General features: G+C 53.9%; 1 protein-coding gene across 1 annotated transcript in view; it reads left to right on the top strand.

Moving 5' to 3' along the window:
- The first annotated feature begins 1731 nt into the window (after window positions 1-1731).
- MB21D2 (Mab-21 domain containing 2) overlaps window positions 1732-27452 on the top strand; it is a 42839-nt gene continuing 17118 nt past the window's right edge. The window contains exon 1 of the mRNA XM_066621740.1: window positions 1732-1894. The gene's annotated coding sequence lies outside the window, so the exon portion shown is untranslated. The remainder of the gene's footprint in view (window positions 1895-27452) is intronic.

Genomic DNA, 27452 nt, shown 5'->3' with positions numbered 1-27452 from the left:
ACTCAGTGTTTGTGAGGAGGAGCTCTGCTGCCTGGGCGCACATGCAGCAGTGCCCTGCTGTGGGGGTCAGCGCAAGCACAGTGGCTCAGAGCATTACCTGTCCCTCTCCTGGGGCGGGGTGATGCAATTGAGCTCTGTGAGAAAGGACTGTTCTCTCCCATGTGGCAAGGCTGTTGTTCTGAAACCCAAAAGCCTTCCAGACGCGTACTTGGCCAGCAGTAGCAGCGGCTGGGGCAGGATGAGAACACTCACTGCTATTTGGGCAAAGGGAAGGATCGGGGAGGCAACACACTGGACAATACAGAACGGCCAGTACTTGGGAGCCGGGACAGAAGACGGATATGCAGCATCCAGTGCTGTGGCACAGGAGTCTCTCCCCTCCGTGGTTCACCAGCCTGGGGTGCATTGTCCTGTTGTGCTGGGGGACTTTGCGCCTGGGTGGTGTGTGTGGAGTCTTCCTGGGGCAGAGTCCCTGCCACCAGAATTCTGCAGTGATGGGTAATGGCCACGTGGCTGGCCATAGATATTGGGAGGGAAGCAGGCTGTCAGTGCCCAGTGTGCCCTAAGCACCCTGCAGTTCCCATCACTACAGCTGTTTCAGGACATGGGGTCAGAGCGATGCCTATGGCTCCAGGCTGCACACATTTCCATCTGGTCTTCCTGGCAGGGGCTTTAGTGCTGGGGTTGATGTGCTCTAACCGGCTGCCAACGGTCACCTGCATCCTAAAGTCTGCATCATCCAGTGCAGGAAATCGGGCAGGGAGAAGGAGTGATGGGAGCAGGGATGCCCTGGTGTTTTCGCCCTTCCCCGTTGTTGCCGTGGCTGCTTCAGGGCCCAATCCTAGCCAGCCTTCCAGCACTGAAATGCAGTCCCAAGGTAAGGGAACCAATGTTTCTGTGACTGCCTCCGCCCCACAGGATGCAGGACATGCCCCACTGGTTAGGCTTGGGCTCCCAGTTCCGACACCAGCTCCGCCATCTGCCCATCCTGGGGGGGGGGGGGCTTAGGGTTCTGTGGGTTCCTCCTGGTCCCTCCACCCTGTTGCAGCTTCCACCAGCTGCGGCTGGGTGGGCATCGGCACTGCGGCTGTGTCCACTGCTGTGACGCCGCGTGGGGCGTGGGGCCTGGAGCTGGAGCGGGGGGGGGCTGTTCTGCTGGGGCGCGAGGACAGGCGCAAGTCCCTGGTTGTACCATAAGCGAGTCATTTCAGAGCGACGTTGAAAGCGGTGCAGGGGCTGCCCGGCTAAGGGCCAGGAGCAAGGGCTTGGCGGCTGATGGAGGGGTGGTGATGCCCCCCGCACCCAGAGAACCGCCTGAAGAGCGGGACCGCGGCGCGGGGGAGGCAGAGCCCCCCACTGGGGTCCTTTGCAAAGCGCCGCCGAAGGACCCCGGTGGGGAGGCTCTGCCCCCCGGTGCTGCGCTGGGTGCCGGCACCAAAGGCCCCCCCCGGAGGGCCAGCGCGGCGCCGGGCCTGCCTGCCTGCCTGCCGAGCGCCTGTGCCGGGCCGCGGATGCCGGGAGGCCCGCGGATGCGCGGGGCGGGCGGCGGCTCCTCCCAGGCCGCGCTCCGGCGCAGCCGCGGGTGGGCGGGCCGGCGGGCGGGCGGCGCGGGGAGCCCGCCGCCCTGGCCGCGTCATCCGGAGCCCTCCCCGCGGCGGGAAGATGGCCGCTCCTGCGCTGGCCGGCAAGGCGGGCTCCGGCGGCGCGCCCTCCGGCCCCGGCCCGGGCTCGGGCCCCGCCGCCGCCTGCCCGGAGCTGGACTTCCGCTCGGGCGCCCGCCTGGAGGAGCTGAACCGGCTGATCCGCGAGTTCGGGCGGCACGAGCAGCGCGACTACGACGACCAGCGCGCGCTGGAGATCCACACCGCCAAGGACTTCGTCTTCTCCGTGCTCGGTGAGCCGCGGGGGGGGCGCCCCTGCCCCGGAGCAGCGCCGCCCGGCCGGCCCTCGAGCGCAGAGGCGGCGGCTCCGGGGGCCGCCCTCCCGCCCCGCGCACTGCCCCGCCGCGCCCGCTCCTCCTCCGGGGCCGCTGCGGCGGGAGACAAAGGCGCGGGGAGGGCTCGGACCGCGCTGGCAGCCGCGGCGGAGCTGCAGGTCCGGGCTGAGCTCCCCCGTGCCCGGCCCGGCCCGGCCGCCCCACCCGCGCTGTCCGCAGCCCGCTGCTGCCCTCCACTCCCTGGGAGCCGGCGGCGGCAGGTGGCTCGCCTGTGCCTGGTCCCGAGCTGCCCGCCTGCCTGCCTGCCGCGCTGCCCCTGGTTTTCCTCCACCTGGGAGGAGAGGCAGAGCCGCCCTGGAGGTGGTCGCCACCTGCCTGCCACTGACGGCTCAGGTCGGGGGCTCCCGGATCCTCTGCTGCTCCGGAGTGTTCAGGGGCGCTTGGGCCGCTGCCTCGGCCGCACAGGAGCCCCTGCTGCCCGCACAGGAGCCCCTGCAGACAGGAGCCCGCCGCTGCCACTCGCCCCTGACAACAGCCAAGGCCACAGTGCGCTCTGCAGGGCTGCTAGTGACAAGCTGGGGAACTGTGTGGCGTCTGGAGGCCACCTGCAGCGTGTGGCTGCAATGGTGGAGTCCGGCAGCTGGTTCTGATTTGGGCTCTGGCTCCGGTGCTCAGCATCAGTGTTGAAGTGGAAAGCCCCTCAGGGTCTTCAGCTGGGAAGGTGGGTCTCACCTTCCCATCTCTTTAAGACAGGCTTAGGAACCTACTGAGGACCTGTAGCGACAGCACCCATCGCCTCTGGGTTCTTTCCGCTGCTGCTGATTACGGGGAGGTAAGAAGCCCTACAAAACCCCTTTTCTTACCTCCCTGTTGGCAGTGGCAGGGAGAACCCAGAATCGATTCTGGCCCACCACTTCCCTTGGTGTGTAATTGGTTCCACTGCCGGACTGCTGTTGGTGTTAAAAGAGGTTTCTGGATATTTGACCAAAGTCTCCCCTCCTGCAGCTTCAGGCCAGTGGATCCTGGCCTATTACTATTCACACACCTGCTGATCACCTTTCAGAGGACTCCTTCCTCCTTAATCCCTGTGATTTTCCAGAGGAAAAAGGCAATGCTTCAGGCTTCAAGAAGTATAAGGTTGCTTAAAGACATATCCCAGGAGCGTTATGCTGCCTGCCGTAGTTTTGTCTAGAGCTGAGGCCTGCCTGAGAGCCGCCTTCAAGGGCCCAGCAGGTGAGAGGAGCAGGCAAGTGAGAGGCGGCCATAGGTTGTGGCAGCAGCTGGCCCTTCTTTCCTTCCAGGTGAGTGGAGGGGGTGAGGGCAGGAGGGCTCTTGCTTCTGATTCCTAGTCCTGGCTCCTGTTCAGGAAGCACAGCCCGAGTCTCCAACCCAAAAACTGCGACCTGCTGATGGTCTGGCTGTGGCCACTTCTGGCTTCTCTCTTGCTGCTTTGGAACGCTTGGATCTGGCACTGGGAACTGGACTGGATGATTCTTCCCCCAAATGCACTCTGAAGCATGCTGGGGGAGTTCCCATGCTGGGCACATGCTCCCAACTCTGCTGCTACTGGGCACTTGCATAGGGGAGCCCTACCTGAGTGGATTATGCACAGTGCAGTCTGCACTGGCCCTTGTCACGTGATCAGCTTTCCCAATGAAATCTGCTGTGGTCCCCGTGCTCTGAGGCTACATATGCAGGCAGCCCCATTGGATCGTCAAGCCCTGTGTGAATGTGCAAATAGCTGGTAGGGTTGGAAACCAGGCAGGCATGTGGGGTGGGAAGAGGGGCAAGGCTTGCTCCTGCTCACTAGGGTTTGTGCCACTTGGTGTGGGAAGCCAGCACGTCACCCCCAGGATGGGATTTCTCCCATGTAGCAGGCAGGGCAGCGCCCTGGTCAATGAGTGTTGCACCATTGCCCACCCTGCTGGTTTATTCATGGTAAAAGCTTTTGATGGAATAGAAATATTCAATGGGGTTTGTTTCATTGCCTGAAATTATACATCAAATGATATATAATATGATGGTATTATTCAAAAATAATAAGATTTAAATTTTTTTTGCCAGTTGTGGTCTCACCCCCATCACCCCCTCCCCATGTGCGTCACCCAGTGTGGCCCGCACCCTCTATCAGTGCCACTACTCCTGCTGCCTGCCACACTTGGGCAGGGATGGGGAAAAACATTTCCTTTCCGGGGGAACTAAAAGCAGGATTGCATTTGAAAACCATCTGGTGGATGTGTCTGCTCCCCAGGTGAGCCATTTGGATGACTGAGAGGGTGCCTTCAGGGTGCAGAAATTCTCCAGCCAGAGCTGAGGGTAGGAGGTTTCCTCTGTGCCCCGCCTTGAGCGGTTTGCTGAGGTTGGGCGTGTGCAGGCTGGGATCCTTCTTTGTGAGCTGTCCTCTTCTAACTCTGGGGGCAGGTCAGGAAAAATGGTTGCGGAGGTAGGCGGTGCTGCCTTGTGCCTGCCCTGTTCTTTCTCCTTCTGTGAGTAAAGAGTTTTTAAAAATGGGGTGTGTATTTGCTTGGGCAAATAATATTTCTGCAAATGGTAACTAGGATACTGTTGATGGTGGTTCTCGCCTCTCCCCTCATCAAGGAACTATCCTGATACACGTGATTTGCGGGAGCCCAGATTCTGCAAGCAGAAGGTGCAATCTGCTCGCTGCTAATGAACTCTGAGCAATTATTTCTTGGAGATCAGTTGTGCAACTTTATCGTAATCAGCTTGCTTGCTCCCTTTCTCTATTTCAATACTATGTTTAAAGGCTGGTTATTACAGACAGCTGTGCATAAGCTGGTATTCTTGCTAGTCTTGGAAGCCCCTCCAAAGAAAATCTGAGCAAGTTTCCTCCCACAGCTTGGGAATTCTGTGTGACCCTTTGGGGATTCTCAAATGTCTCCTGACACTTAGGTATGATTTTGTGTATCGGAAGTCTCCGTCCTCTTCCTCTGGGTTGTTGCCTTTAGTGAGACGAGCAACTTCTCGAACGGTGAATGGCTGAGTGTGAAGAAGAGTGCTTGCAGGGGTGACCTAGTTCTTATGTGATTGCAGAGAATCTGCGTATGCATGTAAGAGGCCACGTCTTTCAGGGATGGCCGGATGACGGGCGTGCCCTGGCTGCCCGTGGCACTGGGCTCAGTTTTGTGCCCTGTTGATCCATCCCAGTTAGACTTCATTGATTCTTCCAGTTGTATCCTGCTGTTCATGTCAGGTTCCAAGGTGATGCAGATCAAGAGTTGTTGATACAGAAAGTCCCTTTGGCTTTCCTGCCTCCTGGGATAATGGAGGCTGACAAGTTGGGTCTTTCTGAGGTGGTGGCACCCATGGTTTCACCTCCGAGGAATAGTGAGTACTCCAGGTGGCACATGTGTGATGAAACACACTGGAATTGTTTCTTTGTCTGGATGGGGTCTGGACAAACAAGGCCGTAGCTTCTCCTTGGCTAAGTTGCCGTGGAAGCCTCTGCTGCTTAGTCCAGTGATGACTTTAATCCTTTGTGACGTGCTGACTGTCAGAGCATCCCTCTCTCATCTCTGTCTGTGGTGCCAGGAACCTGAGCTATGGGGTGTTCTGTCAGAATTGGTAAGTCCTCTTGGGCACTTTGGAATGAATGGGTGGGCGTATCTTTGGACATTTGCTAACATAGCCCCCCGAATGAGCTGCATAAGCCAATCCAGTGCGCTGCTGGACCATGCGCTCTTTCAAGCAAGTAGAGGCAAGAGTGTGATTGCCTGCCAGTCATTCGGGGTTAGGCTTGGGCCATGTTTATTGCCACAAGTCTGCATATATCATGCAGGGTTTCTTGGTGAATGGCAACCTTAGGGTCACTTGATTTCAAGGATCTCTTGACTTGCAAGAGGGGGCTTGCGTAGGGGGCTGGGGACAGCATTAACTCTTCCACTGAGTTACGGAGTATGCATGGAGTGTGGATTCCATGCAGGATGTTGTTCTGTCTTGTAAGCTGAGCAAGGCCAGTTCAGTTCAGTGACTCTCACTTGGCAAAGAAACTGCACAGGGGCTGCCAAGTTGGAACGGAAGCAGGAACTTCTCAGCTCCGTGCAGAGTGGTGATGGCTCTACGGCAGGGCACAAGCTTTGCATTGGGACTGACTGGCTTCCGCCTTTGGCAAGCCTAGCTGAAAGATGCTGGTCCTGCTGCCTAGGAAGGACCTTTCCCCAGAGAGCCTGGATGCCCCTCTGGAATAGCTCAGAGAGTGCTGGACAAGCGAGGGGGCCGGTTGCTCTGCCTTCAGGCAAGGCCTTCTTTGCACCCTTGTGCGGTGCTGATCATCTTGGAGAGCTGGTGCTGGTCCCCCTATTCTTTCTTTCCTCCATGAGCTTAAATCACACAGTCGAGTCTCATGACTGGCATTCTCTTTATCCTTTGGCAGTCAAAGGGACTTAGCCTGCCTTCCAGAACATGTGATTACAAGTGGTCTTTTGATTTTGGTGGTTGGTCCTTCAGTTTCCAGGGTGGACTGCATTAAAAAAAAATCATTCTGTACCTTGGATAGAAGCAACCAAACATCTCTGAACAGAAGCAGGGGAGCCCTGGGTGCAGGCTGGTAAGCCACGTGGCACGGTCTTCACTTAACACTGCAGCCCTGTTGGCTTTGATCTTGCCCCTCCGAATGGCGGGAAATGCACCAGCTTTTAAAAGGCTGCTCCTCAGCAAGGAGCAGGTGTGTGAGGTCTGGATGCAAATGTTCTCGAACTGCTGTTAGTAGTTCCTTCCTGAAGCCAGAACTAGGTTTGCCTCCAGGCCGTGTATAGGAGGCCTCTGTTGCTTTGTCTGTCCTCTGCTGCCTGCAGCAAGCACTCTTGTTTTCACAGCTGGGGTAATAGGGGCGGAGAGCCTGAACTGTGAATTGGGACTCCACTGGTTCTGCCAGGAACTCACTAGGTGGTCTTTGCCAAGCTGCCCCCTCTTAGCCTCAGCTGCATTATGGTGATGATGATACCCACTTTGCACATTTGGGGTCAGGAGCACATCCGGGTGAGGCATGTGACCTGCTTTGCACACTTGGAAAGTGTGGGCCAAGTGCTGAGCAGGTTGACTGTCTTTGCTGAGCCCACAGGGTGCCAACAAATGCCCCAGGCAGGCACTGACGGTGAGCAGCTTCAGTCACAGCAAGGAGCATGTCTGTGTCCTCCCGTGGCCCAGGCACTGATCTCCAGCCCACGATTTCCAACTCAAATGGCTTCTGCCTGGGGAGCCAACACCACGTGGCCTTCTTTGAAGCTATTGCCCTCACTCAGGGCTAGTCTTTGTCAAGAAGTCCACTGGTGGGCTTCAGGCCAGCTACTCTTGCCCAGCTGCAGCTGCAATTTGTGGAATGAGATGTCAGGCAAGTGCGGGCAGAAGAAAGGATAACATACAGGTTGTGTTTTTTGCTCTCAGACAGGACAGGCAGATGTTTAAGTGCAGCAGTGGCATTTTTCTGGCCAGCTGAGGGGATGAAACAACAGAAACCACCCATGAGTGTGGCAGTGAAGAAGGAGTGGGTGCAGTTTGTTCCCAAGGACAGTGGCCAGTTATACAAGCACTTGCTGAGTCCATGCTTGATCTCCTGGGTGGTAGGCGCTGGACTCCTCCATGGTACCTGCAGACTTTGCAGCTCCCACAAACCTGCCCATCACTGCTTGAAATAACCATTTATTTGCCCCAAAGCAGGTTGCAGCCCTGGAAGGAAATGAGAGGAACCCCCCGCCCCAGCAGAGTGGCCGCTGCAGTGATTCTTGCAGCTGCGTGTGGGAGGGTGTTGCATCGGGGGAGAGACTTGGCTGGACGTGCCTGGCCTGGCTCGCCTCTTTCACACCTGCCTTCCACTGTTGACACCACTCCAGCAGAAGCGATAACCTTCTAGATGCTGCTGAGTGGAGGCACTTCAGTCCGGGAGGCAGTCCAGTCCTGGCTCCTTGGCGGGCTGGCAGGGCGACTGAACCAAAGACACGCAGTGGGGTTGGGTTTTCCTTTCCATTCCTCAGAAGGCTCCAGACTGGCCCTTGGTCTCTGGAACACCCTCCCAGTGAGGAGGAGGCCCCTGCCGGCATTTCAGAGCGTTTTGACTTTTCTTTTCCCCACCGGCTTTTGTCTGAGATTTTTGGTCTTGTTGTGTTTGTGACATTTTGCTTTTAATTGCTTTTCATGTTGATTTATTTGCTTCTGAATTGTGAGCTGCCTTGAACTTTCCTTTTCTCATTTGAAAGATGGAATAGAAATCCTTTAATAAAAGAAATGGTGGGAACTGTGGAAATGGGAATTGTTGGCAACCTTCAGTCTCGAAAGACTCTGGTATCGCGCTCTGAAAGGTGGTTCTAGAACAGTGTCTAGTGTGGCTGAAAAGGCCGATTCGGGAGTGACTATCCCTTCCACACTGGGAGCAAGTGCAGTCTGTCCCTGCTCTGTCTCCCTGGCTATGGGCCTTCCTTCTTTGCCTCTTTGCCTCAGACTGTTGGCCAAGTGTCTCTTCAAACTGGGAAAGGCCATGCTGCACAGCCTGCCTCCAAGCGGGCCGCTCAGAGGCCAGGGTTTCCCACTTGTTGAGGTCCATTCCTAAGGCCTTCAGATCCCTCTTGCAGATGTCCTTGTATCGCAGCTGTGGTCTACCTGTAGGGCGCTTTCCTTGCACGAGTTCTCCATAGAGGAGATCCTTTGGGATCCGGCCATCATCCATTCTCACAACATGACCGAGCCAACGCAGGCGTCTCTGTTTCAGCAGTGCATACATGCGAGGGATTCCAGCACGTTCCAGGACTGTGTTGTTAGGAACTTTGTCCTGCCAGGTGATGCCGAGAATGCGTCGGAGGCAGCGCATGTGGAAAGCGTTCGGTTTCCTCTCCTGTTGTGAGCGGAGAGTCCATGACTCGCTGCAGTACAGAAGTGTACTCAGGACACAAGCTCTGTAGACCTGGATCTTGGTACGTTCCGTCACCTTCTTGTTGGACCAGACTCTCTTTGTGAGTCTGGAAAACGTGGTATTTTTCGTTGTTTGGAAATGGGAATTAACTTGCTGGGAAAGTTGCTTCTTTTAATCAGTTTAATGTTAGTGTTTTGTGGGAAATAATATTTCCAAAGTGTCCCTGCAGTTTCCCTCTCCTTAGCTCTTTGCCTTCCGCTGCACACTGGAGGGGGTGAAATTTTTATTTATACTTATTTATACAGGTATTTGTATACCGCCTTTCTTTGGTCGTCAGATTTCTCCTCGGACTTTAATCCAAGGCGGTTTACATAGGCAGGCTGCTCTAAACCCCTGTAGGGATTTTTACAATTAAATAGTTCTCGTCTTTCATAGAACTCCTCGTTCCAGCTGGATTCCTTCCTGGTCTGGCCTCTCTCTGGCCCTTCGCCTCCCACGCTCCACTTGACGGCAACTCCTCTCTGCCACCGAGGGTCAGCGCATCAGTATATCAATGTGTCGTCAGTTCTCAGGTACTTCCAGTTGTTTCGAACTGGCAGCCTCAGATCTTCAGGCATACAAGGCGGCCGCTCTACCGACTGAGCCAGACCTCCTGGGTCTGAGATGTCCGTCTGAGCTTCCAGCTTGCTTCTGCCTAGAAAGGCTGGACTTCATTTGTGTGTTGGGACTCCTGGTGCATCCGCAAACCTGAATGGCTGCAAGCCATCCCCGTCTGTGGCTGCTGCATCACTGCTGCAGCCTTTGCTCCTGCAGCTCCGCCCCCTCAGTCGTGCGAAGGTTCCCTGCTGTCTCAGACAACTGCAACTTCTTGCTGCCCTTTTGACCAGAACGTCACCTATAACTAAGCCTAAAGTCTGTGTAAAGGAAATAAGTGCGTATCCTTCCTCTGTTTACTCCCTCCTCAGTCTCCCCTGTATTGAATCTTGGATTATAAACTCTGTGGAGCAGGACCTGGGACCTGTCCCAGATTGCTTTAGACGGCACTGTGCACTCCGATGGCACCACACAAATTAGACGAGAATTTCTTAAGGGTAAGAGAAGTTCCTGTCGGTTGAAGAAGGTGGCAGGAGAGTTTGCAGGGTTGCCTGTGTTGGAGGAGGTCAAGGAAGGGCCTAATGATATTTCTGATCCTTTCTGAAGTCAGACGTTTGGGCTTAGTGATCAGACACCTGCCATTCAGCTATGTGGTTCTACTTTTTGACTTTAAAGCACAGGTAAAGGGAGACTAGAAGTGGCACTCTGGACTGTATGTGTGTGTCTCCCTCCCCCCCCCCCCAAAAAGCTCCACAGAAGGTTCATTTTTGGCTTTGCTTCGTCTTATGGATTTGGCCCAGTGTAGGGCAAATTCTTCTTCCACCTGCTGTATTTGTTCTGCTCTGTTCCCCAAAGACCCCGAATCTCTTCCCTCTGCTTTGGCAACTTAGTTTATGTGAAGAGGTGATGAAATCCAGCAGTCCTGGTAGGCAGAGGGAGGTCTTGACCAACATCCTGCCTCCAGCTCTTGGTTGCTAATAGCAATGAAGGGAAACCATCTCCATGAACAAAGATAGGGTGGCCCATCTTGATCCTGCTGTGGCTGGCTAGGAGAGTGTGCAAGCCTGTGGCTGCCTCGATCCTCTCTAAGTGCTTTTTGGTAATACCTTTTTGGTATTCTGTGATTTGGGCTGCCTGCAAGGGTCAGCTGTCACCCCCCCCCCCCCGGTGCACTATTGGGGCATTTCTTGTGCATGTCCAGTGATTAAAGGACAGCTTAACCATCCATGGCCCTGTTCTCCTGGGGCAGGGATCAGGCACAGAAATGATAATCCCAAAATGCTTGACTGCAGCAATGCTAGCAAAATACTGGGAGTCCTAAGAGATGCTTTCAGTTTGACAACAGATTTGCACATTAGTCTGTTTAAAATGAGCATGTTGAATTCCGGGAAAGAAGGCCACAGGCCTGCAGATATGTCTAAAACTCTGTGAGAAGCATTATGAATTGATGCAACATGGGTGGTTAATGTGCAGGGTGTCTTGAAGTGTTCACACATTTGAGTGAGTTCTTAATTCATGCTTCATTGTAGAAAAGGTGCAAGACTTGAACGTCGAAGGGAAGCAGTTGAGGAGCTGTGCAGAACCATCGCAGTGCACACGTTGCTGGGTGTCTGCCGATCCCTTAGTCAGAGTGGTCAGCAGTGTAGGCACCAGAGGGGAACCTTTTGAGCACTTGGTCTGATTCATGAACTGGTTAACTGGGTCAAGGCAGCCGCTTCTGTGTGCACCACATGCAGTGTGTGTGTGAGTGATGGCATCATGGAAGGAGGAGGATCAGGTCACAGATGGATGCCTGGCCTCCCCTCACCGAATCCAGCAGTTAGGAGAACTGATATTCCTAAGGAAACGCCCCTGTTTCCTCTGGTCACATCAGACCACTTGCTGCATGGCCCTGTCTTCCCTTGGCACATCATGTGCATGATTTTCAAGGACTTGCCAAGAACCTCTCAGGGGTGAGAGAGAGAGAGAGAGAGAGAGAAATTGATTTCGGGAGCCGTTCTGTATCCTGCTGAGGGGGAACCAGTGATATATCGTCAGAAGAGAGGCGGGGCGGAGGTGGGTGTATTGTTGGAACTGGTGACCCTCTTTTCTTTGTCCTGTAGCAAATGCAACTCCCACCCCAGGCAGCGGTGCTGGTTGAATTCCTGCTTGGTTCCTTTGATTTTCTCATCCCTTTCTGGGCGCATGTTGAAATGTCTAGACAAAGATGTGCAAAGTCTCCCCTCAGCAGTCTGCCTGGAGCTGTGTGAGCAGCACACCAGATAGTGCCCAAAGAAGTTGTGTGCCCCAAGCCCCAGGGCTCGCAGAGGGCCTGCTGCATTTGTATTGACCGTGACCTTTTTGTGTTCCTTGCCTCTTGTGGGACACCTGCCCACAAGCATAGAGACTTGGCTCCAGGTTCCCGTGGGCCTCAGGCAAGGGGTTGTTAGGTCTCCCAAACAGGATTAGTGTCGCCCTCCAGCGGCCTTGGCACTACTCCCCCCAACTGTGGTGGGGACGGGCGCATTCATCCTTGGGTAGTTGGGCCCAGCTATGGGGTGCTGCTGCTGCTGCTTCAGTGATAATGTCTCTCAGCCACCTGCTTCCATGCACTTGACTTGGTTATGAAAATTAGGGTAGGGGTGGGGGCAGCCCCTGGTCTAGCTGTGTGCCAGTTGCTTCTTGCAAATCCTTCTTCTCAGGTTATATACAATAATGCCTCCAGTAATCTTCTTCCTTAAGCACTGATTTGTCCTGCTGTGATTGACCACTGTTATAGCCAATGGGAGCAGTGCATTCTGGGAACCATGGGGCCAGAGAGCACAAGTCTTCTGCCCTTCCTGGCTTCACCACAGAAGACAGTGCCGGACAGACGTCCAGGCCTGGACAGTGTTTACTCAAGGAGGGTCTGACAAACTAAGTCAAACCGAAGGGTCATGAGATGTGTCGTGGTATACAACACATTCTGACACATTAAAAACTGAACAGTCTTTTGGCCTTATGTCATCCAGACCGGGTGTTGAAGGAGCTTTAGCCCTAGGTCCAAACGAGGTCTCCTCAGTGTTAAAGGGAAAAACCAACAAGAACGAAGTGTACATGCAAGTCTTCTGCAACTACTCCATATATTCTTAAAGTGTGAGGCTATCTGAGTCGGTGTGTGGAATGTCAAGGGTTCTCCCCCTATATCTAGTGAAACAACCTCTGTGTATATATTCCCATAGATTGGGGGGTGTATGTTCACTTCTACCCCATATGAATTACTACAAAAACTTTAAAAAAAAACACAAAGAAAAATGCACTTCAGGCAGTGCTGAATTAAAAGTGGCCTTACAAATGCTGTTTCATGTAAGTGATGCTTAGGCAGAACCAGCCTGCGGCAGCAGTGAAAACAACAAGCACCATCCTGGGCTCATTAGGAAATGAGTCACACACCGGCGAGAAAGTTTCTTTCCTCACTAGCAGTGCTGGAACTCAGAGTTGCTCAGTTAAACTGAGTGGCCAGTACATCAAGAGGTGCCTGATCAAGGTCAGGCTGGGCGGGGGTCCCCTGTGGCCCAGCGGCCCTCCAGGGCGCCAGACTTTGGGTCATTCTTATGGCTTTGTCACCCCAAAGTCCAGTTGTTTTCTTGCTTCTGTTTGAAAACATTTTTATTACATTAAATATTTGGGACAATATAATTCTCCCATCTCCAATATGGTGGAATCCAGTGGGATCATGGGACAAGCTCAGCCCTTCTGTGACTGTCTCCGAGCGTCAGTCCGAACAATCCTCTCTTCATGTGTCTCTGATAACAAAGAACCCGGAGCCCAGTCCTATCCAGTTTTCCAGGGCAGGTGCAGCCATGTCAGTGGGGCATGCGCTGCATCCTGTGGTGGGGGGACAGTCACAGAGGCCTCCTCAAAGTATGGGAGCATTTGTTCCCTTACCTCAGGGCTACATTGCGACTGCACTGGTGCTGGAAAATTAGATAGGATTGGGCCCTTCGTTGGTATTTGCCCTGTCCCAAATGACAAGTGGGTGATGGAGACTGCTAGCTAGGAAAATGGCTAGCTATGAACACCTCTGCTCTTCCGCTTGCGGCAAAGGCAACCTGCCTCTGACTGAAACCCCCCCTCTCCTTTCTGTACCCCACCACTGAAGCACAAACAGAGGCACTCACTTTGGAGAGTCGACTGTTCCGTTACCAAATATGATCGTTTCTCTCCCTTGTCTCTCTCTCAGCTTATTAGGTTTTTGTGACCAGCAACATCCCGCCAGCTGGTGCACTTGCAGGGGGAGGTGGATTAGTGCGGGAGGAGAGCAGCCTGGCAGGACTTGGTGGCTCCTTTCCCGGCTGAGGTTGGGGTGGGGAGCTGGCCTTCTCTCCTGGAGCCCATTTTGCAAGGGGGCAGCATGGCTGCACCTTGGGAGTATCTGGCAGCCGACGGGGGGGGGGGTATTTGTGGAGCAGTGCAAGTGTGGCAGGGAAGATGGAAGCATCTTCCTCTTGAGTGTGTCTCCCTTTTCCAGTGTCTGAGAAGGAAGGTCAGACATTTTGGTTAATGTTGAAATACGTTTGCAGTGTCTGAATAAGAGCCCAGCACAAATGCAGAGGGTATTTTGGGACAGGGTGTAGACCAGCCGTCTGGTTCTGGAGCAGGGATGATGGAACCTCCAGTGTGCACTCAGGTATGTTAGAGAAAGTGAACAAATGTGGAGGAGGCATCGGAGCAGCATTCTTTTCCCAACAGGTGCAGAGCGGGGGATCGGCACACCACCCTTTCCTTTCTGAGCCGCTAATAGGAGTCTTCTTGTCGTCCTGATTTCTCAAGTCCTTGGGGTGCCCTGATGTGACTCTTTCCCTGGACTTATCAAGCAGATGGAAATGAAGGGCCTGTTCCTGGTGGGACTGGGAAAGGGGTGCTCGGGCTGTGAGCTTCTGCGCATTCTCTCACCCCTTGATTGGGTCATTCTGTCAAGTTTGGTGCCTTGTGTAACCAGCCTCCAAAACAGCAGCACAAAATGAATGGTGGTGTGAGAGCTGGGTGGGCGGATGAGGGTGCGTGTTTAGGGGTGCCTTATTGTGCACCCAGACCTTGTGGCGGGAAGGACAGCGGGCCTGTAGCTCAGGCAGCTTTGCTTTGTGAGTATGCAGGTGATCAGTGGAAGTGCAAATCTGCTTGGCTTGTCCGTCTTGGCGTTCCTGTCCAGCCCTCTCTGATCCACTCTCAAGCCCAGCACTGTGCAGGAGCAGCCTGGGAATTACGACTGGTGGGCGGGGCAGCGGCAGGAGCACTTTTCTGCCCTGATATTTCAACCAGCAAGAACATGCCTGGCACGTGCCTGGGGGGTGGGAGGCAGCAGAATGCAGCTGGCAGAGGTTTGCATAACTCCTCCAGCATGGAATGTTTCTGCAGCATTTTGGGCCTCCTCAGGGCCTGTCTGGCTTCATCCTTAAACGCATCGCCTCCTTACAGACCTAAGTTTGTGCCCCTCCCAGTGAGGGGGACATTCACCTGCCCCCATGCAGTGAAAGTCAGGCACCAAGCAGGCACAGCAGGGCCTACGTGTGGCCCTGCTGGCGAGGAGACAGCTCAAAGCATCCCAGAGTGGAGAGGGCAGCACTCATGCAGGGTCTGTGTTGGGGGGGGGGTGCACGCACGGTTCTGGGTGAGAGAATGTCTGCTGATTGGGTTGGACTGTGCTTTGCTGGATTGATGCTCTCTGCAAGGCAGCATCTTCCAGGAGAAGTCTTAACCCGGTGTGGAGTGTGTGCTGTTCGTGCAAAAGGTCTTGGGGGGATAAGAGGGTGTCCGGTGGCAGAACTGGCTGGGTAGGACTAGGATAACTGCTGCCCCTCAGTCCTGAGCTGAGTGGGCCAGGCAGCTTCCTGTGGTGAGGGGCTTCTCCTCCCACTGCCATTGAGCTGGAGTCTTTCACTGCAGTTCCTAATATGCAACTTCATGTAGAAGCCGTAATAGCTGCTGTCGCTGGCTCCCCTCCCCCCTTTGCATGGATATCTGATGTTTAGTGGAGGGGATATTTCCGTGTTCATGGCAGCATACAGAATGTGGACACGTCTGTCCTGTGCAATTCTGTCTCAGGCAAGGTGCGGGAACTTCAAGATGAGCCAAGACAGAAGGAGGATCTACATGGCCTGAGCTAGGCAGATAGCAGCATGTGGCACCGTAGGCTGCAGTGGGGCTATCCTCTCATAAGGACATAAGAACAGCCCCACTGGATCAGGCCGTAGGCCCATCCAGTCCAGCTTCCTTTATCTCACAGCAGCCCACCAACTGCTCCAGGGAGCACACCAGGCAACAAGAGACCTGCAAGGCATTCTGGGAATTGTAGTTAAGAACATAAGAACAGCCCCACTGAATCAGGCCGTAGGCCCATCCAGTCCAGCTTCCTTTATCTCACAACAGCCCACCAACTGCTCCAGGGAGCACACAAGACAACAAGAGACCTGCATCCTGGTGCCCTCCCTTGCATTGGCATTCTGACATAACCCATTTCTAAAATCAGGAGGTTGCGCATACACATCATGGCTTGTACCCCGTAATGCATTTTTCCTCCAGAAACTTGTCCAATCCCCTTTTAAAGGCATCCAGGCCAGATGCCGTCACCACATCCTATGGCAAGGAGTTCCACAGATCAACCACACGCTGAGTAAAGAAATATTTTCTTTTGTCTGTCCTAACTTTCCCAACACTCAATTTTAGTGGATGTCCCCTAGTTCTGGTGTTATGTGAGAGTGTAAAGAGCATCTCTATCCACTTTATCCTTCCCATGCATAACTCTCCTGCCCTCTTCCCTGCACCCATTGTGGGGAAGCATTCAGACTGTTCTCTGCAAAGCAGAGAAGGAGCCCAGCTGGGAGTCCGTCCAGCAGGCTCCCTGTGGTGCTAGTTTTCTTCCTGCAGGGCAGTGTTTCTCAAGCAGTCATATGGGTACTACCAGTGGTACTTGAGGTGGTGTCTGATTGTACTAGCAGGACCCCTGAACACCTGCTGCCCAGCAGCGAAACTAGGAACATGACACAACTAACAGAGGTGGGAGGCTCAGCTCGGTGGGCAGAGCTCCAAAGTATGCTTTTTCGCAAGCAGAAAAACCCTCCCATCCACCCTGATTGGTTTGTCACATCGCATCTGGCCTGCAAACCCAGAAGTAACTGGCAATGATGTCACCACCATTTTCTTTCAGTGGTACTTTGGATAGGTGGACCTTGTGAAGTGGTGCTGCGGGGGCCAAACACTGCTGTAGGGAGTTCTCTGTGTGAGCAAACGTTCAAAATCCTTACCTCCACCCTGCCCTGTGTGCACTTGGAAGTCATGCAGCCCATTCCGCTGCCTTGTTCTCCCTTGTTCTGGTGCATGAGACCAGGCCTTTCTCACAAGGAAAAGCAACTGGTTTTCTGATCTGTTAACAAGTGTGCTTTTGGAACATGTGCATGTGGGGGAATCTGTGTGTTGTGGTCCAGCTGGGATTCAGTGGGAAGGAAGACGGGGAATGTCTAGAACAAGGGCTTCGTCATGGGGATCCTTATATAATTTTAGGGAAGGGAAACAGAAAACAATCAGTTTCAGTAAAGCAAACTACTGTACGGCTTCTGGGTGTGCATTCGCAGGGAAGGCAAAGGAACTAAACTTGTTGTCAGCTTGTCTGCAGGTGTGATCAAGGACGAGTGAGGGGGCTTGCTGGGTTGAGGGGGAGGTTGCATCAAGGAGCGGGTTTTGCCGTTCTTGTCTGCTGCCGTGTGTGCAGAGTGTTTCAGGTGCCCTGGGCTGAGGATGCCATTCCCAAACAGTCTCCTGGGTTGAAAGTGGGCTGCAAAAAAGACAGGAGGGGCCTTGCAACAGACCTGGGGACTCGGCTGCAGCTGCTGTTGGGCGGCGGGTGGGGCAAGGAACCACAGCTACTTTGCTTGGGGAAGGGGCTTGCTGCCAGGTGCCCTGCAAAGGACAGCCATCCAGCCCTCAGTGGTACTTGAGGAAGAGAAAAGGGCTGGGAAGAGAAGGGAGCAGTAGGTCACCAGCCTTGGCAGAGTGGCTCTTGGGCAGCGGCTGGAGGGGGGGGGGGGTGCTTCCTGCAGCATTGGTGGCTGAGGTGAATTGAGGGGAATTGGTGGCCCCCCATTCCTTGGGGGGCTGGGGATAAGAACAGGCCCTCGATTTGGCTGTACTTGTCGTAAAAGGCGACTAAACAGCCACCAGGTAGGTGGGACTCCTCAGCCTGGGAAGGCAGCTCATCTGAGAGAAGGAGAACTCTGATCCCAAACCTCCACTGCCTTGTGGCTACATCCAGCTATGGAAGAGGCTTCAGGAGTCAACCTCGAGGCAAAATCCGGAGCCGGAGTCCCTGAGGCAGTTCGTGGCTGAACACAGTCATGTTCTGGCAACTCCTGCGACGCCGCTGGAACCAACTGTATTGGCCTCTGCCTTTCCATTGGACCATTTCAGCGACGTGGAGAGGGGGGATTTGCTGCATGGGCAACAGTCTATCCCCCATATCTACCTTACCCAGGCTTCGCACACTGAAGAGGACACTGTTCCAGAACCACCATTCAGAGCGCGATACCGTGGTCTTCGAGACTGAAGGATGCCAACAACGGTGGCTGAGTGAGCCACAACCCCTAAGTGGGATGAGGAGTGAAGGGTCCTGGGCCCCACCTTGTGGTGCCTTTTCCACCCATAGAAACACCTGGGGGTTTGTTGAGGTGAACTCATCAGGAGACCCTCTTTTGTGATTGGTGACCTTGGTTGCTCACCCCCAGCCCCAAATTGGCGCTGCTACAGTATTGTTTTGCACTTCACCAAGGGTGCCACAAAACCTGTGCCCAGCTTGGGAGGGGCCAGTCACTGGAGTTTGGACTCCTGGCTGGAGTTTGTCCATGGAGCTGGTGAGCACAGCCAGGCCTGGAGACTCTTCTTTGGGTTGTTAATGGCTTTGTGGACCATGTTGGGATGTTCTTGGGACATTGCAGTCCTTCACAGGCGTAAGGTCTGTGCACGCAAGGCTCTGGCACCCATGGGATGTTTCAAGGATAAGAGTCCGGCGAGGTTCCATCCAAGTTCGTCTGCCTGTGGTGTGTGTGTGTGTGTGTGGGGAGGGATTTCTTTGGCCTTCTGTGGGCCTGGGGGATCAGAGACTTCTTGTGCCGCATACGCATGGAAATCTGCTGTTGGGCTTCACACATTCAGGCAAAAGGGTTTGTCCGATACCAGTCGTCTTGCCTTCAGAATGCCTGACAGTGTATCTCTCTCTTTGGTGTGCTAGAAACTGTGATGTCTTCTGGTTCACTTTTTCCTGCAGCATTCATCATGAAAGGCCAGATCCTTTGCAGAGGTTGCTCCCCTCAGAACAGGCTGTACCTGCAGTTCCGCTTGCTCCCCGTCTATCCCTGCATTTCACACACTCCAGTCCATGCTGGCGTGAAATGGTGGTCTGGCACATCACCATGTGCAGCTGAACGCAGAGGCACAAGGGAGTTCTTGCCTCTTTGGCTTCTGTTCCTCTTAGTTGGGTGTCTTGGTTCTGTTAAGACAAAACTGGGTCATTGCACTAATTTAAAGGACAAACAGGGACCAATGTGTACACCTGGGGGCTGGGCAGAAATGGATTAAAAACAAGCATCCTGGTTGGCAATAGGTTGGCAACCTTTAGTCTCGAAAGACTCTGGTATCGCGCTCTGAAAGGTGGTTCTGGCACAGCGTCTAGTGTGGCTGAAAAGGCCAATCCGGGAGTGACAATCCCTTCCACACCGGGAGCAAGTGCAGTCTGTCCCTGGTCTGTCTCCCTGGCTATGGGCCTTCCTTCTTTGCCTCTTAGCCTCAGACTGTTGGCCAAGTGTCTCTTCAAACTGGGAAAGGCCATGCTGCACAGCCTGCCTCCAAGTGGGCTGCTCAGAGGCCAGGGTTTCCCACTTGTTGAGGTCCACTCCAAAGGCCTTCAGATCCCTCTTGCAGATGTCCTTGTATCGCATCCTGACAATGGTGTCAAATGGTTCTTGCTGCACTAGGTGTGGGGGGGGGTCAGAAGAGGAGGGATTGATCACAAAGCAGTCGTTGGCCGGCAAAGTACTTTAAGCAGGCTGCGGAGAGAAGCCTCCAGGGGTGTTTCTTTGGGGAGCACCTCCCCTTCACCTTAGCAGGTGACTGCTCTTGGCTGCACCTACTCAAGTGGAGGAGCCCATCAGACCTTTCGTTTTTCCCAAATGACCAGCAGGTGTTTGTGTCAACAGATAAACTGAGTAAAATTATTTGCTCTGTTTTTCTTTTGATTGACTGACTTGTTTTATTTATTTGTGGTGCTATTAGTTGCCTTGGAACAGTGATTAGAAAGGTGGAATATCAGGTTTCTATAAATAAATGAACAAATGCCAAAGTCAGCCTATTAACTTATGTGGTGCTAACCTGCGAGGGGCATCTTCCCTGGCTGGAAAGGCCACCCCTCCCCCCCCGCACCCCTCTCATCTGAACGCCACAGTTTTGTCTTTAGCTTCCTGTAGCTCATGAGAATGTTGTGACTTAAACAGAGAGAGGCTTCTTGTGGATGGTGTCGCTTTTAGAAGTCAACACACAGCTAAGGATACTGTTGTCCTGTTGTAATGTCCATGGCGGGCGGAGGCCCCGCCCCTTGGGGTGCAACCAAGTGCGGGGGGCTTACCCTGTCGATGAGACTTGGTCAGCAGCGGAAAGAAGGACAAGGACGGGAGGCAGACACAGCTGTTTTGCACAGACGGTTTACTCGCGTCAAACTCTTGACATTCATGGGGCCTGTTACGTCACAGGCCCCTCTGCCTTACACAGACTCGTGGCGTCGGCGCGCAAAAGGCTCGTTCCCGACCCCTTGAGGTTTCAGGCAGAGCTCTGCGGCTGATGCCTGTCGGCCAGGGGTATGGGTTCCTGAGGGCTCTAGTGCTGTTGTCCGGGGTCAGCTTAGCTTTCCTCAGGAGGGCCCCCGGTACCTCAGGGCTTGTCCCTCGATCAGCTGGCCTCCAATGGAGGTAGTTGGTACCGGGTCCTTGGTTCTGCAACCTCGCCTCTCCTGCTGCCCCCCCGGGGGCCAAGCAGGCCTATGATTAGGGAGTTCCCAGCCCCCTGCGAGGTATGCAAAGTTCCCTTCGGGGCCTGGATCATCTGAATAAGGCCAGGGTGGCTACCCCCTCTGGCCTTCCCTTCGACCCTGCTCCCAACTGGAGAAGAGCAGCCTCTCTCTAGGCTGCCCAGCCTCCTTATGAAGCCAACCCCCCAGGCTGGGCCAGCCCCACCCCTTTTGCCCATATGGCTGCTGGCTGCTCCCGGGAGTCACTAGGTCCTTCTCCCAGGGAGGTGTCTTGCCTGGGACCCCAGTCCTGACAGTGCTTAGGTCTTACTCCCGAGGAGGCCCCTACCCCTGAGGAGACCCCTGCTCCTGGGGAATTCCAGGCCGCCTGGGCTGAGCCTAGGTGACACCCGTGTAGGAAGATGCTGTGCTGGCTTTCTGTAATGCGCAATGGGCTGAACATGCAAAAAGAAACTGCTTCTGGAGGCCACAACTGGCCTGTGGGCCTTTGACACCCCTGGCCTAGGATATTCCTGTTCCCCCTGCCAGGTAGGATGATAAACTGCTTGGAACATTCCTGTTTGAAGATCTGATTCTGTGTGAGTCCAGCTTCTGCTGTAACTCCTAGACTGCATTTGGCTCCTTTCATCCACTTGTGGTGCACTACACAATGCTCCTAGAAAGTGTGAGAGGCGGAGTGTTTGTTGCTTCCTGTTGTTGTCGCCATCAGGTATATTTATGGGAGTGCCCCTTCCCTCCGCAGGGTAGCTCTTACTGCAAAATGTTGCTCTTTTCAGACTAGTGGTGCTTTTTTGTCAGTATACCAATGTGTTTAGGGATAGATGCAGAAATCTGCCCCCAAAGCCACAACAGGTCACTGCAGAAAGACACCATAAACTGACAGGGGGACAGTATGGATTGCCCTTGGTCTCGGTAGAGCTGCTCTTGAATACTTATATAAAATACTTGGCATTGATGTAGCAGCCCCTGTGGGTTCAAAGCACACACATGTGCATCACTGAGCCACCATCAACACCCCAAATCTCAGCAAACAGATATGTTCATGGGGCAGAGGGCACCCCTCAAGGATTGATAACAAGCCCTAAGGGTAATGACCAGCTCCAGGCATTGGACCTAGAAACATGAGAAACCAGCAAGGTTCCTGCAGATAGACTCTCCTTCTTGTCCCTATTGGCAATCTGACCATAGTTTCCAAGCAGTCTTCAAGTCTTCAATACTGCCGTAGTATTGCTGAGATGCGATTTGGCCTGGACGACTGTGGCCAGGCCTGTTCTGATTGACGCATCCAGGTGACATCAGTCAGATGAAGATGTCAAACACACATCTTGCCTCCGGTGCCAGCTCCTCCCTCTGGAAGCAGAACCAGGTCCAGAAGCACCCCCCCCCCCAGCTGTGCACCTGCTCCTCCCAAGGGATGGCTGCCCCGAACCCCTAGCTCACACTTGGCTATCTGCCATCCTGCCTGGATCGGGCTTCAACTCCTTAGACCACATCCAAGCTGTTGCTGCCTGCAGGCGCCTGTCTAGAACGGAACCAACTCATATTCTCATATTGCGAACAGGATGCTGCCAGTTAGAGAGGGTGGTTTGGCAAAAGTTGCCTGGTGAGCGAAGGGCAGAGATGATGTCCAGAGGGGGACTGCCAGACTTGCACCACCATCCCGTAGCTGCTGCCCAGTTTCCACGCTTGTAACCTCAGAGCACACGGAGGTTTCCTGGCAGAGCCGTGATGGAGCCAGAGGGGACTTGGCTTGCAGCACCCAGACTGAAGAATTCGGAGTTCCTGTGCTATGAAGGAGCTGACAGACCTGTGAAGATGAGTTGCGTGTGTGCTCCGGGCAGAGGGTCCTGCTGTGGAAGGTGCCGGGGGGGAGGCTTTCTAGGGAGTGTGGGTCTTTAGGCTGGCTGTTGTCACCTGGCCTGAGGCCCTCGTTTGCTTAGATATAGTCATACTTTAAAAATGGCTGGGTGGGGAGGCTAAACCTGCCATTTTACTGCCTTGGCGGGGCTGGAAGCCACGTGCTCTTCTGTCCAGAAGATGCCTGAAGAGTGTGCCTGGAGTGCGCCTTTGAGATGTGTGGAGCTTTGTGCCTCTTCTCCCCACCCCTCCCCCGTGTTGCATGGACTGGGTTCTCGCTCTGCTTGTGCTCTGCCTGTGCCCGAAGGCGCCTCCTTCCCTCCAGTGTTGCTGCTGCCGCTGTGAGTGTTGCGGACTGGCCTGGGAGCCGCAGGAAGCCAGAGGGCCCTCCTGCTCTTCCCTCTCTGTTGCCTGCACCAGAAGTATAGATTTCCTGTCTGCTGGGCACTCCGGGCGAGAGGTGTCAGCGGCGACTGCTCTCTGGCCTCCCTTCCCTCCTTCTCTTCTGCAATTGCTGTAGAAAAGATGCTTTTCCAGGTCATGTAACTGGAACAGATGGTGGCTTCTATTGTGCCGGATGAGTCAGCTAAATCTGCTGCGTCCCAGAATATCTGTCAACTGCCAGCAAACAAGGAAACTGCAAGTGCAGGACGGTCCTTGCAATGAACACGTGTGAACCACTTTAAAGGAAATGGGACACGTGGAAATGGTTAGAACCACAGTGGCCGAATCCCAGCTAAGCAGGGAAGACACCCCCTTAGCCAGGAGGAGGCCAGCATGGCTCAAGAGTGGAGTCCAAGGCAAAGCAGCTTCCTTCAGAAAGGGGAGGTCTCCTCCCACTGAGGAAAGGGGGACAAAGGAGCACGCGCTCTGGCAAATGTCTCGCTGACTTTGGAGGGTGGAGGTGGCCCCCTTGACATTGTATCCTTGGCCCTTCAACAAGCTTTCACCCAAGTTAAATTGGCCATCTGAACTAGTGGCATTGGGGCAGGCTGCAGGTTCATGTTCACCTCTGGGACCCGAGGGGTGTGTCAGCAAGAGCAGTTAACTTGGCAGTTGTTCGACTGTAACACCTGACCTCTCCTAACCAACCACTGCCTTTAACGGGGTGTAGGGGAACAACTTCTTTCTCACTGGCTAGCCCAGAGGAGGGGAAACCCCTCCCCTTCCTCCCCTGGCCAAGGAATAGGCATGCCTGGATTCCAGTGGGGTGTTCCTGGTGTCATCCTGGCCCTGTGTTTGCAAGGATGTGGGTGCAGCTGGCTATGTAGGTTTGCAGCTATTCTCTCCTGTCAGGCAGCCTGAAGGCATTGGCCGGACTTCCTGGCCTGACCCAGGCTGTGTGGCTGAGCGGGGTGCTGAGTTCCTGATGGCTGAGCCACACACTCACTGCTTAGTCAGGCCAGCTCCATTTTAAACACAAAGGCTTTTCCAGGAGGGGGAAGAGCTCAAATTCACTCCTGTGAAACCTGAACTGCTCTCTCAGGCGCATGGTGGGGGCGAAGCTGGGATCCTCCCTCGCAAATCAGCCGGGTTTTCTTCCAGCTTCTGTTCAGAAGAACTTGCTTCCTGAATGTGCTTTTCTTTTAGTCAACGTGGAAGTCTTCCAGAGAGCTCCTCTCCACCCAGGCACTTGCAGAAGGTGGTGCACACACTGGTCCTTGTGGGGGAGGACGGAGGGTGTACAGCACAGAAAGATCTGTTCCTCTGAGCCTGTCAGGGTAGCTCTTCCCTGGTTTTTATGGATGCCGTTAGAAACAGAGGGAACTTTAGACCCTGGGGTTAAACATTGACTGCAGTTGGACTAGCCGCTCTCCTTCACTGCCTCCAGGAAACCAGCGTGAAGCAGTCAAGTCTGGTTGCTGGAGCTGTTGTGGGCTTGACTTCCTTTTGAACCCAGGAGCCAGTGCCCAGGACCAGCCTTCTGCGCTTAAGTGCAGGGCCTCTGTGCATGGGCAGAGGGCCCTGCAGGAAGGCGATGGTGGCCTGGGGGCTGGAGGCCTCCAGGACTGTCTCTGCCAGTTCAGAGCTGCCTGGGTGCTCCGCTCAGACCTTCTCAGCTGTGTGGCCTTGTTTGTGGGATGATGCCCTTGCCTAAGAGGCTTGCCTTGTTCACCTTGCCCTTTGGTTTGTTGGTGAAGGCCTGGTGATGGCATCCAGCCGAGATGCCTTTAAAAGGGGACTGGACAGATTTCTGGAGGAACAGTTCATCACAGAAATGGTACAAGCCATGATGGGTCTGTACAGTCTGAGATTAGCTGGTTGCTCATGATGAGGGCCAGGTAGGAATTCTTTTCAGTCATCTGAATTGGTTGTGGACCGCAGGTTTTTGTTTGTTTGTTTGTTTTTTGGCCTACCTCCGACTAGCAAGGGAGGCAAGGTGTGTTGAGTAGGTTTCATGCATTAAAATTGGTCACTGTATTTAATAAAGTAGCACAAGTCAAACCCAGTTGTCATCTGGTGTCTTCGCTGGGGGTTGTGAATGGAAATAGAATGCCAGGTGCAGGGGAGTAGCAGCGAGATGCAAGTGTCTTGTCATCTGTGCGCTCCCTGAGGCATATGATGATGATGATGATAGTAATAGTAATAATAACTCAGTATTTATATACCACCTTTCTGATCATCAGATTACTCCTCTGACTTTATTCAAGGCGGTTTACATAGGCAGGCATTTCTAAACCCCTCAAGGGGATTTTACAATCATAGAGGTTCTCTCTTTCAAGAACCAACAACATTTCAGGTGGATCTTCCTGGTTTGGTCTCACGTCTGGCCTCCAGTTCTCCCAGCAGGCTGACAAGCAGCTCCATCTCTCACATGGAGGGCAGCCAAGACGCTTCTTGCTCACACGAAGAGCAGGTGGAATCACTTGTCAGCTGCTTCAAGGTCTCACCATTCTCAGCCGTTCAGGGAGCTGCCAGTGTCCTCGAACTGGCAACCTTCTGATGTTATCTTCGGGCTAACGGAGGCTCTACCCTCTAGAGCAGACCTCCTGGTGGGCCACTATGAGATGCAGGAAGCTGGACTAGATGGACTCTGGGCTGATCCAGCAGAGCTGTTTTTATGTTCTCATGACTTGGCTTCTGAGGAAAGCCTTTGGGCTGGGCAGGGTCTGCACAGTAACAGACTTCAACCCCTGAAAAACTGGAGGGAAAACCAGAATCCCTGCTGGTCAAATGAGTAGCGGGGAAACCGTCCTGGGCTGTACTGAAGATGGGTGGAGTTGAGCATATTGACTCTTGCTGTGCACACTTGCTCTGCCTTGGTCCTTTAGTTGTAAAAGGGAGAGGAGGAGAATGATTACTGTTGTTCTTGGAGTTTTTATCTTGCTTTTCTGCTTCAGGGAGGCCATGACTAATACAAATCATTAACAAAACCATTACAAAAATTCAGTAACGCAGTAATAAACACAGTGTGTGATTAATCTGAAGAACTCCTTGCCACAGGATGTGGTAATGGCATCTGGCCTAGATGTCTTTCAAAGGGGATTGGACAGATTTCTGAAGGAAAGTCCATCATAGGTTACAAGTGATGGGTATGTGCAGCCTATTGGTTCTTGAAATAGGCCATCTTTGAATGCCAGGTGCAAGGGAGTGGCACCAGGATGCAGGTCTCTTGTTGTCCTGTGTTTCCTTGAGGCGTCTGGAAGGCTACCATGAGATCCAGGAAGCTGGACTAGATGGGCCCTGGGTGTAGTCCAGCGGGTCTTTTCTGATGTTCTTATATTATCCTCATCACTGATTGTATGCCCTGCTGAATGGGCAAAGTCAGAACCGATCTGGGACAGGCACATGGAGGCAGTCACAGTGTGGTTGACTGGGGTCCCTCTGCCTATCTATCTGTGCCCCTCCAGCACCTCCAGTTTGCCCTGTGAGGCAGTTGCAGCCAGGGTATATGCTGCAAGCATGTGCTGGGTGGAGGCTTGAACCCCCTCCCCAGTCTTAAGACCAGTGCTCTGCCAGGTATTGAATAGGCTCTTGCTCAGACTCGTTTTTGTAGAAATTAGAGAGGGGGAGCAAAGTTGACTGCGAAACCTGTTGAGGCAAGCAAGGCCTCAACACCTGGCTTCCTGGCACCACCCAGAGCCTGGGCACAGCATGTCTCTACGTTGGGTGAAAGACCCAGTGCCTCGGTGGTGGGAGAGAGCTGCACTGCACCTGGTCCTCCGCCTCCACTTCCCAGCCCCATCCATAATCCCCTTCTCTGCCTTAGTCATGGTGCTGTCTACTCTAAAGGGCTTAAAGAGGCCCAGCTTCTCCTGGGGAGTGGTGGTTGCGTGCTCTGCAGGGGGCTGAGTGTGTGAGGGCTGCTTGGCAGGGTTGGGTTGTGGGGCCCATGGAGATGCTGGGCTTTGCCATGTTCCTTGGACACCCTGGGCGAGAGGGAGAACAAGCCTGCATGCTCTTCTGGGAAGGCAAAGGTGCACAGGATTCCCTTCTGCACAAAACTTCTCCTTCTCCCCCCCCCCCATGCCAGTCAGAAAATTCAGAAAGTGCTCCAGAAGACCCAGGTTCAGCCAGCAGGCCTGCAGGGTGCCTCTGCTGTGTTCATGGTGAGTTTAAAGGCCCCATAACTCAGGAGGGGCTGCTTCTCTAGAGCTGTGAAGCTTTATCCCCACTCATCTCTCTCTCTGGTCTGGCTGTCTGGTGAAGCCTGAGGCTGCTGAGATCTGTAGAAAGTTTGGACTGCAGTGTTTCTTTGTGACTTGTCTCTGTGGGTGAATTATTGCCAAAACTGGTACAGTGGTATCAAAGTATGTCAATAATGCCAAATGTAGCTGCACCCAGCCTTTTGGGTATTGGCTTTCCTGACACGTTGCTCTTGGGCAAGGTGTGTGCCTGCTGGGATGGATGGCATTTCTTCTACCCCTTTGGGACAGCAGACCCTCCTGCAGTGTCCCCTCCCTTCCAGAAGTGACTGGCCAGGGGTATGGGGGGGACACCTCTATGCGTTCATGTCCTGTGAAATTGGAACCTGCCTGTTGCCTCACAGGCATGGAGCACATGGTGTGTTCTTTAGGTTCCAATCTGTATATTAATTAAATGAGTTCTTTGCATCTGTCTTCCCTGCAGAAGGTCTTGGGCAGATACCACTTCTTGAATGGCCCCTCCTGACTAAGGAATTAAGTTGGATACAGGTTAAAAGAGAAGACATTTTAGACTTAATTGACCTAATTGAC

This window comes from Tiliqua scincoides, chromosome 3 (genome assembly GCF_035046505.1).
Source record: "Tiliqua scincoides isolate rTilSci1 chromosome 3, rTilSci1.hap2, whole genome shotgun sequence".
Taxonomy (NCBI): Eukaryota; Metazoa; Chordata; class Lepidosauria; order Squamata; family Scincidae; genus Tiliqua; species Tiliqua scincoides.
This window is presented reverse-complemented; position numbering and strand designations above follow the sequence as displayed.